The following is an 8,462-nucleotide window of genomic DNA, read 5'->3' as shown; positions in this document are numbered from 1 at the left end:
CCAATTGCTCTTGTTTTTCCTACTGAAGATGCATTTGAACGTTCTTGTAGTTTGCAGTTGGCTGGTTTTGATGTTTGGTCCTGAGGAGGCCCAAGTACCCGTAGAGGAAGAATCTGAAACCTCAAGCCACTCGAGTGCTGTCTGGGGAGATGGAGACCCCAACCTGAGGGCCACTGATGCACTCACCATGGGTGCAGGGCTGCCCGACGCAACTGGCTATGTATTTGCCGCTTACAAAACAACATAAGCACACACCCCCAGGTGTGCACACACATTCTGTACACATCTGTCCCTGTCAACACCAGCACACACCCCTAGGTGTGCACACACGCTCTATACACGCTCACGTCTGTCCATGCCAACAACAGCACACACCCCGAGGTGTGCACACACGCTCTGTACACATCTGTCCCTGTCAATGCCAGCACACATCCCCAAGGTGTGCACACACATTCCATACGCGCTCACATCTGTCCCTGCCAACGCCAGCATACACCGCCAAGGTGTGCACACACGCTCTGTACACACTCTCATCCCTCCCTGCCAATATGAGCACACATTCCCAGGGGTGCACGCAGGCTCTGCACATACTCATGTCTGTCCCTGCAGCCTGAGTCAAACAGTCACAGAGAGGCAGAGGAGGAGGAAGAAGGATGCGATGGGCACTAAGGTCCTGGGCCGGTTCCGCTCCCTACCTCGGGAGAGACCCCTCATGTGATCCTGCCATCACTCACCCTTCCGCCTCCATCCTCCATCCTCCCACAGGGATCAGGAGGACGCCCACTGCACAGAGCTGTGATGAGCATGAACAGAAGATGGCAAGAGCTCACGCCAAGGTGCTGAGCACGGGGCCTACGGAGTGCTTCTTTCTGCTGTGGCTGACATCGTCAAACAAGAGGCTGACACGAGAATGTCACTCGCTGAGAAATTGAAACGTGTGACCTAGGAGCCTGTGAAGGTCTAAGAACAAACCAACAAACCAAACGGTTTTGTTTGTTTTCAAACACCATAGCCTGTTTTTTCTTTTTTTTCATTCATGCTCTACCTTGGGTATCATTTAGTTTAATTTCAAAGTAAGTCCAAGAAATACACAAAATCACAGGACTGAGCATGGAGCATTGTTTCACTTCATGTCCTCCAGCCTTTAGGACACATTAAGGAAAGACATGATTCCAGGATTCCCATTAGAAAGGCTGCCCTGAGGCACCTGCTGGGGCAGCCAAATTGCAGCTGTTGATGCTGCCCCCAAGCTGCTTGGATGAAGCAGAAGATTCCGGAGGTCTCCTCTCTTCTGCCCCTTGTCCAGGAGAGAAGGTGGGGGGAGAAAGGTGAGAGAAGACAGGAAGAAGGAGGGGGGAAGCAGGGAGAAAGGAGGGGAGAGGGAGGGAGAGAGGAGGGGGGTGGGAGGGATGGGGGAGGGAGGGAGAAGGGGGATGTTCCATCCACCAAGGCAGCTACACTGCAGAGAGAATGGAGGGTGTGTTGCCTCTCAGGACAGCAAGTTCAAGCTGTTTATAATTGTTAGTGTAAACAGTGACCAGCTGAGGACAGGGCTATAATTGGAGTTGACAACGTTTTATTTTCATAGTTGATATTGGGGACCTGGACCTAAAGCACCGTGCCTTGCCCTTTCACCAGATGGGCCTATGCTTCTCTATACTTGAGTCTATTTGACTAAATACCCGATATTGACTAGGAATTATGACGTGTGGGATACCCCTTACCACAGTAACGTCAAACTCATGTTCTAAAGGCAATTTGTTCAGGGACTAGCTTCTAACTCTGGGTGGGAATGTTAAGCTCAGTCCAGTTCAATTCAGTAAGTATCAAGAATCTCCTAGACCAAGAGCTATGTTGGACACTGGGTATGGGGTGATGGGGATATGAAGATGTGGAATTAGAACTCGAGAAGCTCAAATGCTCCCATTTAATTCCCTAATGCAATTACCAAGCTTCAACCTGATGGCTGTAATGTCTAATTTCACTTTTTCTTTATTCCAGTTCTACATAATAAAGCATAAATAATCACAGAGGAATGATTCTGTGTTGGACTATTCAGTAGACAGAGAAGAGCATTCTGACCGGCTTGAGACACTGTCTCCGTTCCCAGGAAGCCCGTGAGGTGGCTGCACGGAGCACACGCGTGAAGACTCAGGAGCATGAGCGTCAGGTGATGGGAGGGGCACGGAGGCAGCACCAGAAAGATGCCTGCGGAGAGGTCAATGCAGCCAGGCTGGCCGGGAATGTCACGGGAGTGGGTGCAGGCATCTCCCTCCAGCCGCACGTGGTTTTCATGAGGACGCGTGCAGGGAAGCAGATGACACCGAAATGCTGTGGCTCTGAGGGGAGGAGGGGAGGGACACAGGGCCAAGGGCTGGCCACCACCCCTTCCATCCATGCCCCTATGAACGCTGCCAAAATCAGCCCCAATGGGGAGAAATGAGGTGGGTGAAAGAGGTGGACAGACTTGCCTTCCATGGAATTCACAGATTCCAGTCATTAAAATTCCCTTCTGAGTTTTCATCTGGAAAACTTTGCAAATGTATTTAGGGACAAGAGGCAGAAGATGAAGCCAACACAATTGGGCTCAAACCGCCGCCCTTCTCCTTCTCTCTTCATCCAAGACCCTCCCTGGGCCCCTGAGTGCAAGAACCCAGAGCTACACAGCCCAAGGGTGCAGCCCCTGACCAGAGGAGGGAGCAGCACGGCGGGGCCCCCAGCACGTGGATGGCAGGATCTGTGCTATGTCAGTCCCAGGACCCCAAGCAGAGAAGGCCTGGGGCTCCCAGCTGAAGTTTTGCTGTCTCCTCTGTCACCAAAGTCGAGAAGGACTGAGTGGGACCAACGCCGCACCTGGCGGCTCCTCGGTGGCTGCTGATGTGGTCCTCAGGCTGCGGGTGAGACCCTCTAGGGAAGCCCAGTGGCGAGAATCACAGCCACAAGTGCTCCAGTTGCCCCAAAACTCCAGCATAGCCTGAGGAAGGCAGCGCCCGCTCAGATCCCCGTGCAGGCTTGTGTGGCACACTTGTGAGGCACACGGCACCAGAACATGGCACTTGAAGTGGCTTTGTGGGGTGTAGGAACACAAAGTGGGGTCTCGAGTGCCTCAGAAGTCACTCCCACCAGCCTGCAGGACCTGGACGGCCCCTTTGGACGTGGCTGGAGTCTCTCCAGGGCGGGCTCCAAAGTCCCAAGGATGAGGTGAGCGTCGGTCTTGCTCTGAGGAAGGCACCTGACAAGTATCCTGAACATGCAGGCACACAGCTGGCTGACTCATTTGAAGGGACTTGCTGAGCCACGAGCCAGGGACGGCTACAGAGAACTCGACTAACACACGAACCCTGCCCAGGCGCCCACCTGGGGCGCCCACGAGAAAACTACGGAAGCTGTGAAGACGGAGGTGTGCACGGGGCTGGGAGAATCCTGGGAGGAGCCACACTGGGGACCAGGAGGGATGGGGGGCTGGGCCCCACAAGCAATTGAGAGGCACTCGGTGCCCTGTACACCCCTCTGCACCCATAGCTGCAGGCCTGGCTGGCAACACGACCTTGTCTGCAAGGGCCCAGGAGCACATGTGTTTGGCAGGAGCTGCCCTCCTGGAGCCGCACTACGGGTACCGTCATTTTAGAGGCAGGTACCTGATATCAACGATGACAATCAACCATGCCACCCTGAATTACAGCCATGTCCTCAGGGGGTCACTCGTTATGCTGACAATCACAAAGAGCTTGAACTCGCTGTCCCAAGAGACAACAAGCCCTTCATTGTCACGGCGGTAAGCCTCTGTTCAGCCCTCCACCCACGCCGTTTCCCATCAGGGCAACATGAAGTCCCATGACGGTGACTCAGAGCCAGCCCAGTAGCTTCAGTGCAGGAAAAATCACAGAAACTCAAACACATCCTAAACATGGGCAGTTGGTAGGAGCCGATTCCTAAATTCAGCCTGTACGGAGGCTTTCTGGGCTAGCACAGCTCTGATCACAGGCTTGCGCTTTCTGCTCCTGGTAAAGGGTGACGAGGAAGCCGGGCTCTGCCATTCTGCCCTGTGGCCTCGGTGGCCTGTGCCAGACAGCGTGACCATCGCCCGCAGTGAACACTCGGCACAGGGCAGCAGGCTTGGGGAGGAACAGATAGTGACCTCTAAGCCCGCAAAAGACGCTAAGCCACGCACGGCCTCACGCGCACTGCGTGTCAATCGCAGCCGAAGCAGGAACGAGCTCTTAATAGTTCCAGTAAATACAAAGACCGCCCTGGAAAGCTGCATGAACCTTTCTGACTACTCACAGGTAGGTAGCTACTGCCTGAGACACAAAGGTAAAGAATTAACCTGAAACTGCATATTATAAAACTTATTTTTAAATGATGGCGCTTCATTGAAAAGACTCCCAAGAATACTGCATTAGAAAGTGACAGAGTGAAACCGTGAGGCTGACCACAGGAGTCCCTGGAAATGTCACCAAATGTTTGTTTCAAACTGGGAAACAGAAGAACCGCACCTGATGAAACATTCGATTCATCACTCGAGTCCTCCCCACATACAAAGCTATGTAAAAAGTGTTTCCAGAAGGTAAAGTGAGCAGGAGGGCTGTGAACACACAAAGAGAGAACCATTTCGTCCACGGACCACAACAAAAGAAACGCTAACGAGTGCCGACGACACACTGGAGTCCAGGGCTCTGGGCGCAGCTGGGACGGGGACATTCAGGGTCCCACTGTCCAGATGGGAAACCAGGGTGGAAGCACCAGGGAGCCTGTCCCAGGGTGCAGTGCTAGTGAACGGTGGTTCATACAGGGACAATCCCAGCTGCCAGGCTCTGGAGCTCCTCGGGACAGAATCCTGTTGACTTCACTCTGGGGTGCGAGAGGCGGCAGCATCCCCCAAAGGCACCTGGAGAAGTGGTGTTACCCTCCATCCCCTGTCCCAGCGTTACCCTCCATGCCCCTGTCCTCAGCGCTACCCTCCGTCCCCCTGTCCCTGGTGTTACCCTACGTCCTCTGTCCCCAGTGTTGCTCACCATCCTTCTCACCTCCAGACCCCTCTTCCTGTCTTCCCTCATTTTCCTGTTCAGCCAGAGCACATCGCATGTCTCTTCCCTTTTCAAGAGGCTCAGCTGCACCCAGAGGCATTCCAGCCTATTCGGGATGGGGCACACACCCTGGGGAAATGCCAGCACAGGGCCGGAAGGGCCTGAGACCCTCTCACTGTCGCCCAGGAAGGATGGAACAGCCCACGGTCACGCTGATTGTCAGGCAGGATGAAAACTTCTGTGTCCGAAATGTTGTTTTCACTGGAACTGTTCGGACCATTCATGAACGAATCAGTGAAATACCAGCAAGGGCCATTCCCACTTATTCTCTGGCTCCAGTTTTCCACCCACCAGTACCCACACTCCTAGGAATGATCCCTAATGCAGAATCAGTGCCTTGTGCCTTTAGGAAAACCTCTTTCTCTCCAGCTTTGTCCTCCTTCCACAAAAGGTGCCTCTGACTGCCTCACTCGCCATACCAGGATTTCACTTGGCTACGGAGGAAAATCTGCGTGGGGCTCAGAGGCGGGTGGTCCCTGCATGGGCAGCAGGTCTCTGACATCCTCCGAGGAGCCTGGCCCAGGCCTGCCTCACACGTCAGGACTCTGCCTTCTGGCCCTCGGGCCCCCGAAGCTGCTTTCCTTCCAGGTACCATGCCCCGGGCAAGAAGGTCGGACAACGGCCCAGGGCTGCTGTGGGTCGGGAAAGCCTCCTGACACCTCCCTCTCCAGGACCCCCCATCAGCATCCCAGCATCTGGACCTGTGTCACCAGCTGCTCCGCCATGCAAAGAAATTGGATTTTCAGCTGGTGTGCTGCTTCCCTAAACAAAGTAGGGTGTTGTTACTGAGGAAAAAGGAAAAATTGGCATCTTCTTGGCAACCCCGCGACATCCAGCCACCGGGTTCTCACCACCCAGAGATGTCCATCCAGGGCAGATAGTGTCTTCAACCAAGTGCCACTGACCCAGAAATGCAGTAATTAGTACACTTTCACCAGAGTCACCCACTCCTTCACCTTTACACCCAAGAAAAACACGTTTGCCAGGCAAATTAGAAGTCCAGGAGGTGTAAGGAAACCCCAAGCCTGCTTTAAGCCTCAGACTTTTGAGACCGTTGAGGGCCGTGCACACAAGAGCAAGGCTGCACCCGAAAGCTCTGCTCCTGCCGGACGTCATGGACAGACCGCACAGCTCAGCCACATGGACCCTTCCTGGACTTAATGCAATGATGGTACATGCAATGATGTGCACTTCGTTCAGCCTCGAACAGACCACGCCCTCGTTACAGGGTCGGTGGCCCACCTCCTGTCATCAGCCCCACACCTCACCGAGGGTCTGTGTCTGCATCTGAAATAACTTTGCTGTTTTACCTGGGTATCAAAATGCAACATCGCGATGTTTAAAGGTCTTTAAATATCAACACTCCGGGTGCAGTTCTTGGCACTTTAATGTGGTCACTCGATGCAGGCCTCACTCACAACTCTGAGGTAGCTCATACCTTCCCTACCTAACCAAGGAAGAAACGAAGGCATGGAAGGTACACCTCCTAAGGAGCAGACTAGGATTGAAACCAGTGATCTTCGTCACGTGCTGACCTACCTCTCAGGCTGAGATAACGTTGAAAATTAACCAGGTAGAACAGCGTTCCATAGATCAGCTGGAAATGGTCCTTGTGGATGGGCCTGTGGTTACTCCCTGAAGAACAAGACCATTAGCCCAAAAATCCACCTGTGTCACACTCAAATGTTTACATATACAATTATTTTTTTAAAAACCCAATCAAGCATGTTCACAGCCATTTAGAGCCATATAGATTGTCTGCTTCGCTGACAATCAACCCAAGAACTTTGTCGGCAAAGGGCACGGTGCCAGGTCCAGAGAAGGTGGCACGGAGACACAGGCAGGAACCTCTCCATCCCTGGGAGCCTCTCTCTGATGGGTCCGTGAGGACACGGTACAGACCAGGGGGCACAGGCAGACGGCAGGCCAGGAGAAGGGGCTGCATTGCCAGGAGGCAGTGCTTTGAGCTCTAATGGATGGAACACTGCTAACCAGTGAAGGTGGAGAGAGGGCACCTGTCTGAGAGCATGAAGAGGCAGCAAAGCACAGCCAGCCTTGGGGAACCAGAAGCCACAGGGACATCAGGTTGGGTGCTGCTGTCTGCTGGCCACCGGCTGGGGAACTGTACTGGGGTGCAGGGACATCCCTGACACTCCCCACCAGATGCCAGGGGCACCCCCAGCCCCAGGTGAGAACCACGGATCCCATGGCGAATGAGGCCAGCCTGCGGGAAGTGGGGCTGGGACAGCTCTGTACAGCTTAATAGAAAACTTGTGTTCTATTTTCTGGGGTTTTGGTCACGCCGATGGCTAGTCACGGCTGTCTGTCAGGAAGTGATTTGAGGACAGTCTAGGGAAGAGGCTGCCAAGACCAGCCGGGCATTCACTGCCTGGGTCCAAGGAAAAGGAAATAAAGGCTGGTGATGTGACAGTGGGTGGGGGGAGCACAGAGCAAAGGAACTGGTGGAGACACAGGGCTGGCCCTGCACAGGGCTTTGAGCAGCTACCCGGGGATCATCCTATTAATTCTCCTCATGGCCCCAAGAGGCGGCTGTGAGGATCCCTCTCCTGAGGACAGAACTGCTCCAGAGCCACACAGCGAGGATCCACAGAACCAGGATCCGGGCCAGCTCCAAAGCGGGTGAACTTGACCCCTCACCCATGATCCTGAGACAGGGATCAGAGCCCCCTGGACACACAGAACAGGAACTGCAGGAAGGGGAAACGGATGCCCCGGACCAGTGGCAGGACCCAGGGTTTCAGCCCTCCAGGGCCACTGGGACCAGCCACTGCACAGGTGGACACCCGGTGCTTTAACCTGCACTGTGGGAAGGAGCCCTCACTCTCAGGGTGGAGACCGCAGCTCCATCGGGCTGGCCTCCCTGATGGGCACAGCCTGAGCCACACAGGATGCTGAGGTGCCCCAGCGTTGGGGTGCTTAGAGCCACTCAGCTGAGATCGTGGTGCTTTCTGTAACCACCCTCATTTCTTTATGGTATAGATCTGGACTCCATCCTTTGCAATGTGTGGGGTCCTAGGAAGAGGCTGGCCAGCCGGGGAAGTGTCCTGGGCTCTGTCCCAGTGATTACAAACTTGGTTCCCCACAAGGGTGGCCTGTTCACCACAGTGACCCCCGGGGACACACCTGCACCCACCTTGCTGAAGATAATTCACTTCTCCTCCGTGAAAGAATAAAGCTAGACTAACTCAATTTCACACTCACTTCCAACTTGAACAACTTGTGTTAGGAAATCAAAGACAAGGACTCTGACCACGTCACAAACCCAGGAAGCAAAACCCGAGACTAACGGAACGATGCCACCTTCGCAGTTCCGAGCTTTACTACTTGTTTTTCTTTACTGGTCTGTTTTTCTCT

Source organism: Trachypithecus francoisi, unplaced genomic scaffold, assembly GCF_009764315.1.
Source record: "Trachypithecus francoisi isolate TF-2019V2 unplaced genomic scaffold, Tfra_2.0 Lachesis_group18, whole genome shotgun sequence".
Lineage (NCBI taxonomy): Eukaryota > Metazoa > Chordata > Mammalia > Primates > Cercopithecidae > Trachypithecus > Trachypithecus francoisi.
This window is presented reverse-complemented; position numbering follows the sequence as displayed.